Here is a 12,208-nt window from a genome sequence, read left to right as displayed (position 1 = left end):
TTCCTTTGCGTACCTTTGCGGCTTTATCTCACCGTGCCTTGTTCCACAAACTCCTGCTTCAGGCCAGGAATCCCTGATGAGCTCCGTGCCTGGCTGCCTTTCTGGCTTAGTGCAGCCTGGCTATTGTACCTTTGCTCAAGTCGGGTTCCTCACCTCAGATACCCTCAGAGCCTCTCAGCCCAGCTTGAAAGCAGCTTTGCAGTACAGCTGTGCCCAGGACCCCAGCCCTCAGTGCTGTCTCTGTCCTTGTCCTAATGCTGCGTGTTCCACTAGCACCTCCCCAGCATTCTGCCAGTCCCAGGCTGCCCTGGTACAGGGACATCTGATCCTTGTGGCAGACAGTCTTGACTCTGACCCCCTTTACAGAGAGCCTCACAATAGGCACATAATTAGGATTTGTTGAGTTATTGGACTTTTGTCATCTGAAGCTGTAATTCAGGTTTTCTACTTTCAAAGTCTAACAGAAGCAGGAAAGGTGCAGATACCCTGTTGTTACTCCCTGGATCCGACTGCAGAAATTCTGCCCATGGACCCTGTCCCACTTGTGCGTGGGTCTGGCAATTGATGGGGAGCTTTATGTGGTCTCAGCAGGGTGTGAGAAAGGCAACACGGGCTGTGCCAGCTTGTCCCCCTTCTTTCGATATTGATGGTTGACATGGTAATCCAGGATTTATGCACATGCTGATCTAACAGTGTCAAAACACGGAAGTCACAGACAGCAGCTACTTGTTTTTAAAAATAATATAAACTCTGAAGAATGATCAAATTGCAGCTATAGTATTACTATTCCAGGAAGGGATTCCCCAAAATTTTCTCTTTTCACCAATTTAAATTTCTTTACTGCACATAAGGGAAAAAAGTTAAGCCATGTATTTCCTTAACATACCATCTTTATGTTTTCTTGTGTTACTATATTTTTTTCTTTATGCTTTGGTTTGTACTGTGTATAGTCAGTGAAAATTGACTCTAAAACTCAATTTTTAATGGAGAAAATTCTAACCAAGTCAAAGAGAAGAGAAAAAGGAAGTTAGGGCTCCATCAACAGATGTGTTTCCTCAGCAGTGTGTTCAGTGACTATATTTTCTGTAATAAAAATACTCTTCCTGTCTCTGAACTTTCTTTTGTGCACATTCTAATAATTGCTTGGTGTATCTTTTTTTTTTGACTCCCAGTGGTTTTACATTTCTCACTGACAAAATGCAGGCTATAGAAGATTGTTTGTGGAAATTATGCTGTAGCCCTTTATTCTTTCTTTGGAAAGGGCCTGCACTTGGACGTATTGTTGCTTATAACCCTGCCGGCCAGGGCTGAGGACACGGCGTGGGCATTATCAGTAGCAGCCATACCCTGTTCAGAGGCTGGTGATGGCTTCAGAACTCAGGCTTTGCCACTTTGAAACAGAGAGGTTTGCAGGCAGGATAGTGGGACTCAGGAGGAATTTGTATCAGTTATGGTCAGAGCAGGAAACAGATGGCCTTCTTCAATGGTTCATCTGCAAAAGAGTTTGATGAAAGGACTATCTGCTAAGGTATGGACAGTGCACAGAGACCCCACACGGAGGAAAGTGTCCTGGAGTCAGCAACAGCTGGGTGTAATTCCCATCTCGATTGTCCTGCAGGAGGAGGGCAAGAGTGATTTTTGGAATCTGGACGGAAAGGTTGTGTGGAGAAAGGGTCTCTTCAGGGAGCTGTGACATTTAGTTAAGTGACAGAGCCAGTCCTCAGGAAGTACAGCGAAGGAAGCAGGGAAAGCCAGCAGCCCTGACTTAGTGTCCTTGTTCCTTGTCGTCTCCTGCGGGTACTCTCTGTTGGCTCTGCCCAGCTGGAAGCCAGAGCTCCAGGAAGCTTCTTGATAAAGTCCACACGGATTGGCCACCCAGGGCTCAGTGTAGCATGGAGAGTAGACCTGGAGTGTAAATGGAAGACTGCAGTGCCCGGCATTTTAATTGGTCCACTTCTCTTATTTCACAGATAAGGACATATGGCCACAGGCTTATTAGTACCACTTTGTAAAAGGGCCTAAACATTCCCTGGTCCTCAGTTCTGTGCGCCTTCTATGACACCATTCTGCTCAGACAGTAATTTGTGAGGAAGGAGAAAGGCAAGAAAAAATAGAGTTAAGTAGCAACTTATGATTAATGCAGTGAATACATTTGCAATTCCACGTGTGAGGTCAGAGACACTCAAGGAGTTCAGAATTTAATTATGATTGGTTGTGTGATTAATAAATAGCATATTGGTGAGAATAATAAAGGCAGCATTGAGTACTGGAGACTGTACAATTGCACTTAGAGGTGGTCTCATAATAAGCCAGTTTGCATAGCACAGTTTTGTTTCCTATTGATTCTAGCTATAGGGCTGTATCTGAGGTATGGTCTCGGAAGTTTTTAAAATTTAAACCTAAATGCTGCAGTAAAGGCTAAGTCACATTTGGGTGCCATATTTCAACAGCAGAAACTTGTAGAACTCAGAGGCCAAGGGAACAAGGGCTAATTTGTACACACATACCTGTATCACTCCTATAGGCGCGGATTTACACATACACGGGCAAATAAACACCAGCTATGTAGACAATTACCAACTAAGAGGATTGACCTCAGCACAATCCCTATGTAATATGAAGAAGCTGGTGTTTGTGGTGATAATCTGTGCGAAATGAAGGCCTTAGAACTGTGTTTATGTATCCATGAAGGTAGAGTGGGAAGTCATTACTGGCATTATTCATCTATTAATGCCATTTACAGATGTTCATTGAACACCGACCATATTCCAGACACTTTGCTTAGTGCCAGGAATGGATAAGGAAGACAGATATAGTCACTGGATGACTTTATTAGGATTTTCAAGAAAAGCCATTTTATTAGCTAAAGTACCAAGAAGTGGGTTCTGTTTTTCCTATGCTCATATCTTCTTTCTCATAGTATCAGTGGATAAGGACGTGGATTCCAAATATAAGGGATGGCTACTTGACATAGCTGAAGAAGTCCTCTTACTTTGTGTGAGATGCAGTGGCTGTTCAGTGGCTGGAGGAGTGGGGTGGGGACGGAGTAGTCCTGTGTGGCCTTGGGATTAAAATTCTATTTTTAATATATTTTATTTCAGATATCAGATTATTACCTAGAGACTTGTAAAAAACAACCTATTTCAAAGGTCAGTAGAAATTGCACTCAAACTAGAGGGGGAGGTGGAAAAGAAAAGAGCTCTCTGACTCCTGTGTAAGTCATTTGAGTCAAAAGAATCTCCTTATCTGCCTGTGAACAGAGTATATTCCCTTTAAATGAATAAATATCAGGTATTTGCTAGATACTTTCGAGTAAGTTGTTTAATAGTCACAACTCTGTGAGGTGAGGATAATAATCCCCTTTTTACAAGGAGGACAATGAGGTCCAAATGGTTTAGGTTACTCTTTCCCTTCCCCCCAGGATAAGTTAGTGTCAAAGCCAACGTACAATGCCAGCGTTTTGACTTAGGTCCTTCCTTTCTTCACTGTATCAGAAGGCCCTCCTAGATAATATTTTATCATTTTCATAATTTCAGTCAATTGTTTTCATTTCCTGCTGTTTCCTACTCATCTCACAGTGCTTGGTTTGCTATCCTCTAGATCTCCCAGGAAGGGTTAGGTGACTCCTAGACATACCAAGTGTGCTCTGTTGTAACACCTCCTGTGTGAAACCCCCATTTCCTGATGGTTTGCGTGTCTCACCTGCTAACTGAAAGCTCCTTGTAGATTGGATCCCAGTCAGCGTTGGGTTTCATCTCCTAGAACATTCCCAGGCATGTAGAAAGTTATCAATCAGTCTTCAGAGCAATGCTAAGAAGGCAGTTATCTCACATTTTATAGAGGAAGGAGGGTCAGAGAGGTGAAGAAACTGATTCAAGATCACACAGCAAGGGAAGACTAAATGTTAAGCACATACCCATTAACTCTAAAGCTTTGCTTTTTTTCACTACAACACAATGCGGTTAATATTGATGTTTGGTCCTGCAGATTGCAGAAGAGATTTGATGGTTGTAGTGGCTTAGCATGTGCTTGGGTTATAGAACCCAATCACTGGTGGAGGGAGCATTGGAAATAACTTTCTCCAACACCCATAGTTTAAATCTGTTAGTAGAGGCTGTTTAGCTGCAGATCAGAGCACCAGTCTTGCCCAGATAGGTGCCTATAAGTCTGATAGTCTACCCCCAACCTCATTCTCTGCTGCCCCTCCAGTATCTCCCTCTGACCTTCTTCCCAGTTGAAAATTTCCTGCTGCCCTGTTACTGTATTTCTTCCTTTACCGTCCTACCAATTTTCACTGTCCATCCCACCTCCTAACAGTCAGGAACAAGCCAATAATTTTTATTAACACTTGAAAATGCTATTTTGCTGTTAAACCAATACACACAATTGTCCTAATCTGCTGCCAAACGGTAATAATCAGGATCAGGTTTCAAAAGATTTGGATTTCAGCAGGGCTGCCTACACTGTCCTTGGAGGCATATAAATTAATTATAATTAAGAACCATGCGCAGATGTTAGAAGGGAAACTTTGAGCAATTTTGCTATCTGGTATGGCAGAATATTAAACGAAATAAAAAAGAACATGAGTGGTTGCTGCTGGTGAGAGTACAGATAATCATCTACGTTAATATTACAAATTGCTATGAAGTGGAAACAAGTAAAGTGATTCATAGTCCTTTATTACTTATCTGTAGAATCCTTGTGCCAAGAACTTGGGTGACAACTGAAGTGATACTTCCTTTTGTGCATGTAGCAGGAAAGAGCAGCTCAGATAAAACAAACAAGGACAGAGATTCAGCCACTGGAAGTATGGAGGAACAAGGAAGGCACTTAGAAGATAGATCTGGTTGCTCAAGTGTGAACAAGCAGGGGCTGTTATTTGGTAGACGTTCTGGAAAAGACTTAGCAGAAGTATCTTTGCAAATGAATTCAAAATCACCTTTTCCCGCAGCAGTGATAACAGCATCATCTCCTGGGGCTTAAGAGAGATTAGGAAGGGCACCTTTCCCTGCATGATGCAGGAGAACTTGATGGTTTATCTACTGGGTCACGGGTTTGAATAATTTTTGCCCGTATCTTCCCTATCTCTCTCTTCTTTCTTTCTCTTCTCTGATCAACCATTTTCCCAGAAGCAACTTAACTTAGGCTCTTCTTTCTTTGATTTTCTATTTATATCCTTTGTTGTGGTGGTATGTTGAACTATATTCAAGACTGGCTGCCCACAAGAGTGTATTTCGGTAAGTAAATATCCTAACACGATCAGGGAGCCCTGTTTGTTGCCATATAGGTCACCAAATTGAAAATAGATCTGGTATGTTTGTAACATGTCCAGACACACATTTCTTTCTTCACTGGTTTTGTAGATGCATCCCTGCCCATACTCCCCACACTGTCACATTTCTTAACCTGTTCCTCTCTGAAGAAATAGTAGGGTCAAGGGGACTCAGCATCTCTAAAAGAGGAATGGATGACGATCAGAGAGCGAGAAGGAAGAGACCGCAGAGCCCAGAAATGTTAAGATCTAAGTCTACTGAAATCGAAGGCTGTCACTTTTATGCATTGTTTCTGCAGATTTGGATGATACTTAGTAGTTTAAAAGACTCTAAATTCACTTAGAGGACTGAAATTGGGTTTTCAGATGTCCAGAATATAATAAATAGATGCCATTACATTTCACTTTATGGAAATAGGTATTAGCCTTGGACTTCATAAGGACATTAGATAGTGGATGTTTGGCCTTTGTGATACCCACATTGTCTGCTTCAGATTGTTGGTTAACACATTTATGGCTTAGGTTAAGCATTCTGATTCCAGAACATCCCTTTGGTCCTCATCCTATATGAATTCAGGAAGTATGCCTTACAACCCAGAACTGACTTGGTACTTCAAATTTTAAAAATATGTTAATGAAAAATTTATTTAGGAACTCTTCTGCAGGGTTGAGTTAATCACACTTCTTGGTTCATGGCACACTTTCATTACTGGTTCAACTAAGTACATCTTCTTTCATCACCTGTAAGAGAGTTTTAAAATTTTCTCTGTGGAGGTCTTTTTAAGACCTTTCTTTGTTAATTCCAAAATGGTTTACAGTTGATTTTGCTCTTATGAATATTACATTGTCTGGTTGGTTATAAAAAGAGTATTGATCTTTCCTAAGAGTATCATTTACCTAGAAACCTTGCTGAACTATATTAATTCAAGTAATTCTTAAATTGTTTGATTTTCTGTGTGGATAATTGCATTGTCTTCATAGAATACCCCTTCCTTCTTTCCTTCCTATTCTTAAAACATTTGTTTTCTTGACTTTATTTTTATCAGAATTTCCGGTAGCATAATAAAATTAACCTGGCATTTTTTGAACATCAAAGAGCATGCGATAAAAGATTTTGGTATGTAACCTTACCAGGTAAATGGTGATGATCTCTATTTTCTATTATCAAAGGGGTTCTTTTGTTTAAACATTTTATCAGTTCTGTTTTAAATGAGTCTTTCCATTAATTAATTTTATTCAATTTTGAGATTATTCATGTAAATATTTTCTTTAGTTCTTTAATAGGATGAATTATTTTGATACATATATTCCAAAGTTCAGCCATCCTTGCAATTATGGTATGAGACACCTTGATCATTATTATTTTAAAACATACACTGTGTGTCTTGGTTAACTAATATTTTGCTTAGAAATTCTAAATTTGCTTGCATGTTCATAAGCAAAAGGGATTTATAATGATGTTTTATTGTATTATTCTTACCTGGATTTGTGATCAAACTTTCCTTCTTATTTTCCTTAACTTTTAGGAACAAGGCTCATTTCTTTCTTAAGCCTGTTAAACCTATCTTACCTAGCTATAAAATCATCTATACTGGTTTAACTCCCCCCTTCCCATTTTCTACTCTTTTTATTGGTTCTACAGGTTAGTGGGTTCTATGTTAGTGGATTTGTACATGCACATAACATACTTTGATGATTACATCCTTCATCACTTCCCTTGCCCCACACCCCCCACTGATTCCACATTTTGGAAAAGGGGTTTCAGTGCATATATTTGACTCATATTTATCCCCCTACTATCCACCCTTACATCCTCCCTCTTTTATTCTCTTCCTCTTTGGTTGGTTTGTTTTACTGAGTCATACATTTAGAATGGCTGATCTAATGCTGCAGAGCTGGAGGGGATGATTGGGTGGTGGTGGGATCTCCAGGAGCAAGGTCCAGGGCAGGGTGTTCTGTTCAGAACACATCTTATGAGTTTTCAAGATTTTAGTGTAGACAGTGGAACGTAGAGGAGTAGGGGTAAGAGGTTGTGTTGTTAGGTTAGGGCTGGGTTTTGATACCATTTTACTCTCTGTACTTGCTATTACATTTACATATTCTACATTCTTTTGCCCCATTTCCATTTATTCTTCTGATATTATACATTCAATTTAAAGCAACTGATCTTCCTTACATTACTTTAAAATTTTGTTTGTATGTGTTACTATTTTCTTCTTTTAATTATGCACTCAACTTGAATTTTGTCTATTTTTTCCTGGTTGGTCTTGTCAGAATTTTATCTATGTCCTTTAAAGATTAGTTTTTTTCTTTTTTTTTTTTTGGTTTTTCTCCGGTACCGGGAACCAAACTCACGACCTTGCGCTTGCCAGGCAGGCGCTTTGCCGCTGAGCTAAATCCCCAGCCCCTTAGTTTTTTTCTTTATCTTGTGTTTCATTCATTCATTTTTTTTTCTTCTTAGGGTTGTATCTACTAAGTGTTTAGTAAGTGAAAATTTAATTATAATTAATCATATTTTATTTAATTAAATTAATCAGTTTTATTTTCTCATAAATGTGTCTAAAGTTGAAGTTTTCTCTAAACTGCTTCAGTTGTGACTTAGCATTCTTGATGTTAAGTGTTTTTGTTGCTATTCTGTCAAAGGATTTGTTAGTTTTCCTTCTGACTGTCTCTTTAATTGTGGAGATATTTAATGCTAAGTTTTTGTTTTTAAATTTTTGGATATGTGATATTGTTAAGCTACTTTTAAGAATTTATTTCTAATTTAATCTCATTACTGGAAAATGATCATTTTGATTTTTAGAAATTATTGATGCAACTTTGTAGATTTAATATTTTCCATCTGCTTAGAAAGAATGTGTGTTCTCTGTAATATATGTATTTCTAGATGTCTGAATTAGTTCAATCTTATAACGCATGCTTTGCCCTAAAATCCTTTAAGTCTTAGTTAATTAGATCTTTATCTGCTAAATTTATGCCCCCCCATCATGGAAATTTTAATTGTTACCTTAAACGTCAAATCTATATTTTTTTTTTAATTTTTTTTATTTTTATTTTATTTATTTATTTTTTTTTGGTTTTTCTCCGGTACCGGGAACCGAACTCATGACCTTGCGCTTGCCAGGCAGGCGCTTTGCCGCTGAGCTAAATCCCCAGCCCCAAATCTATATTTTTAGATTCAGATATGTTCATGATTACATCTTATTGGTACCAGTATGTGATGTCTCTTATTGTCCATCTTGATGTTTTTATTTTTGAATTTTATCTTGTCCTGATATTAAAATTTTGATAGCTATTCACCCATTGACCTCCAAAAAGACTACACTTACATACTTCACTTGACTTACATTACCTGAAATTCTTCATTTCCCCCTCAGTCTCAATGTGACACATTTTAAGGCCCATGTTCCAGTCTTCTGTCTTTATTTGTAGTTTGGAAATTGGACCTGAAATGGACCTGAAATATATTCTGGCACTTTTAATCCTAATTTCATTGGCTGTTATATTCCAACCACAGTGTCCTTAATTAATCACTCTGGATGGTATCCTGACTACATTAAAGGATAGTGCTTGGGAATTTTGATTTAAAATTATTCATTAGATCACGTTTTACTCTTCCTGTTGGGGTTGTCCCAGGACTCGGTTTTCTCTCAGGAGAGGGTTGGCCCAGCTTCTCACCCTCATGTATGTCCCTTGGCATCCTCTGTGAGCAAGTGTAGACTGTTTCCTCCTATAGTTACCCTGGACCAGTCAAAGGCATGAAGGTGGGCTGCTGTGGTCTTCGGCTTGCTGGAGATCCAAGGCTCACTGAGCCCAAGTTTTAAGGAAGCAGAGGGTCAAATAGGTGAGCAGCAGTCAGTCTAATCCTGCTGCCCTGTTACTGGTTCTATTTTTGCACCTAAGTGCCTGAACTCATAGCATGATTTGGGAGGCTGAGCTCCACTGATTCCCAGCAATGACCCTGGCCCAAATGACTCTTGAATTCTGCTGCATGTCTGGTGAGCTGTCAGTGGACTCTGCTGTTACCCCAAGGCCATAATGTGACATCTTTTTTAAGAAGTTATATCACTGAGGGAACTATTAGCTCTTACCCCCTGTGAGGTTCCTCTTAACATTCCTCTCAGCCTCTGTCTGACATTCTTTCACTCCCACCTCCCACATGCTCACTTTGTGCTTTCATAAATAGCCAGAAAAGCTTCTAAAAGCTTAAAGGTAACATCCTTTGCTTCCGTGGAGTATTTTGTATTCTTCAAAGTACTTCCATATACATATTATCATTTGATCTTCACAAAACCTTTCATTTATGTAGGTTAGGTATATTATCCTGATTTCACCGATGACGAAATAGAGTCAGTAATTAGGTGACTTGTCCATCCTCAGGTACTTTGTTAATGTGAGCCTGGTTGAAAGCTCAGGTTGCTGATTTCATTCATTCGTTATCTGTTAATTCATTTATCCACTCTTACTGAAAAATGGCCCCATTATGGAAAGTGAAAAAAATTTAGAGTCAGACAAGTTTAGATTTGAAACTTGATACAATTCTCTGTTTGTTATATGATCTTGATTGTGTACTTAACCACTCAGGTCAGTTTCCTCATTTATAATACAGGGAAACAGTATGACTTGTGATGTTTTAATAGAGAACAAAAAATGGAAGAAAATTTCCTGGCAATAATAGTGCCTGACACACAATAGGTTGAACTATTATAGATAAAAATGGTTCAATATCACAGTTTTATATATGGTCTAATCTAGTTGTAGAAACTTAATATTGAGTATATTTTATTGAATAATTCTCTATTTATTGTATATGAGGTAGTACTAGATTCCAAGAATGTGAATACAAAGGAGACAGGATATTCCTTATGTGTAGTAGGGTAGTACCTGTATCTGTTGCATCCTCAACACCAAAAAAAGTCTTGAAGGTAGCAGATGCTTCCTAAGTAAATCCTTCCCGAATTAAGAAGATTCTTGCTTGTTAATGAAGATGCTAACAACCAGTGAAGATAGGCAGACACAGGATCCTGTAATTCTAATAAACTGCCCACAAGGAGGTGAACGACTGTTTAAGACAATCAGATGCATAATCGTGTAGTATACCGGTACTGTTAGTTAGATAGACATGTGCCGGCTTTTGTGTGAGCTCAAAGGGAAGCAATGTTCAGCTCTACTGAGGGAGGATGAGATGCAGTGAAGAGGAGGGACTGCAACATCACAGAGCAGATGCATTAAGACTTCTTGGGGTCCATCTGAGGAAGGGAACAATGCTACTTTGCTTATCTTGGACTACATGCTTTCTCTCAACCATCTCTCTTCTAATGTCTGAAATTGAGTTTGTATTCAAAGAACCCTCTTTGTTTGACTCACAGTCCCTCTTTTACTGGTACCTCCCATAATGTAGTGCTTTGTAAAGTGCTTTGCTCCATCCTGAGTATAAAAAGATACTTGGTAAAACCAGAGTTTATTCTTTGAGTATCACACTAGCCATTGCATAACAAAGTGTAATATATTGTGTGAGAAGCAATAGAGGAACACAAAAGACGTTTTAAGGGAGCCAATAAAACCTCAAAGTGCGAGAGTGCAGAGTGCATTAAAGTTAATAAACTGTCATGGCAGACAGGACCACTTTTAAATGTGAGGGAAACGAATTTAGGGACTTGTAACTGCAGGATTAGACTCCCACTGAAATGAAGTTAGCTGTGTGTTTTGCCTAATTCTGAATCTTTTGGTTCTCCTGGAGAACCAGTCCTCAGCCTCCTTGAGGTGCTAAATCTAACTCTTTTCCTCTGAATATTCAGTCTGCTCCACTCTCTCCAGACTGTTGCTTTTCTTTACACTCTGGGAGGATGAATTTAGGTCTTGGTTCTCCTGCTCCATGGGGTGCAGCCCATCAGCCTGAATTATCAGGGCTGTTGGAGTTATTTCTTTTTTCCGTAGTGAAACGGGGACTTGGGAACTGACAGGAGTCAGCTTTGCCCAGACACCACTGCACACCACTGAGCTACTGGTCTGTCTATTCACAAGAGTGAGACAAAGAAATCGACATAGGTCTCCTTCTTGGCAGTGGTGAAGAATGACTACAATGTCAAGGGTTCCAAAATGTTTTTTTGCCAAGAGCTGGACTGGATTTTGTGCTTCTTCAGCCACAAAATGTCCCCATCATCTTACTCCTGAGTTATTAATGCCCTCTGTGGTCAGTGTCCTCAGCCTGAATGCTTGCTTATCTTTCTTTATTTAACATTTTCATTTTTTCTTTTTGTTAGCCAAACTCTCAAATTTTTCATTTTCCTAATATCTCACTTTTTAATTTTTCAAACAAATAGTAGGGAGAATCTTCATCCTTAATTTCTTGCTCTCTGTTATGCCAAAGAGGAAGAATTCCTGATTCAGGATCTGAACCTTGGTGTATAAGAATGCTTTGCTTCTATATTGGCATCTGACTTTGAACAGTTACATAATTGTTGTGAACTTCAGTTTCTCCACTGAGAAATGGGAATAAAGTATCTAATTTACAGGGTTCTCATGAGGACCAAAGACTTGTATATAAGAGGTAGCCGCTACAGTATCACAATAGGTGTATAATAAATGACTATTTAAAACAAAGCAACAAATGTAGGACTTAGTCTGTTAAAATAAGAGTGGCTTTTGGAGAATGATGAGAAACATAAAAAAAAAACGACAAGTCTACAGCATAGTGGAAGATTTAGGATCATGTGTAGAAGTAAAAAGCAGGAATTCTTTGTAGGGAAAGAGTGGTAAGGTGTATGCAAATGTGTTCAGTCACCTCAGAGAAGTCACTGTTATGAGATTCCATTAGAAAAAAATGGAAATCTTTTTCAAAGGTGGTTCTCACATTACTTCACCTATTAATAGTATTTGTCTAAGTTGTCATATTTTGATGCATAAAGAGATTGGAACAATACTTTTCCTTATAAT

General features: G+C 38.9%; 1 protein-coding gene across 2 annotated transcripts in view; it reads left to right on the top strand.

Annotated features, from left to right (window-relative positions):
• The window catches only part of Grin2b (glutamate receptor, ionotropic, N-methyl D-aspartate 2B), a 421,074-nt gene that overhangs the window by 102,546 nt on the left and 306,320 nt on the right, over window positions 1–12,208 (top strand). The gene's annotated exons all lie outside the window — the stretch shown is intronic.

The sequence above is a fragment of the Chinchilla lanigera genome, unplaced genomic scaffold (assembly GCF_000276665.1).
Source record: "Chinchilla lanigera isolate Chin_1 unplaced genomic scaffold, ChiLan1.0 scaffold00012, whole genome shotgun sequence".
NCBI lineage: Eukaryota > Metazoa > Chordata > Mammalia > Rodentia > Chinchillidae > Chinchilla > Chinchilla lanigera.
The sequence above is the reverse complement of the archived record's forward strand: the minus strand, read 5'-3'. Positions and strand labels throughout refer to the sequence as shown.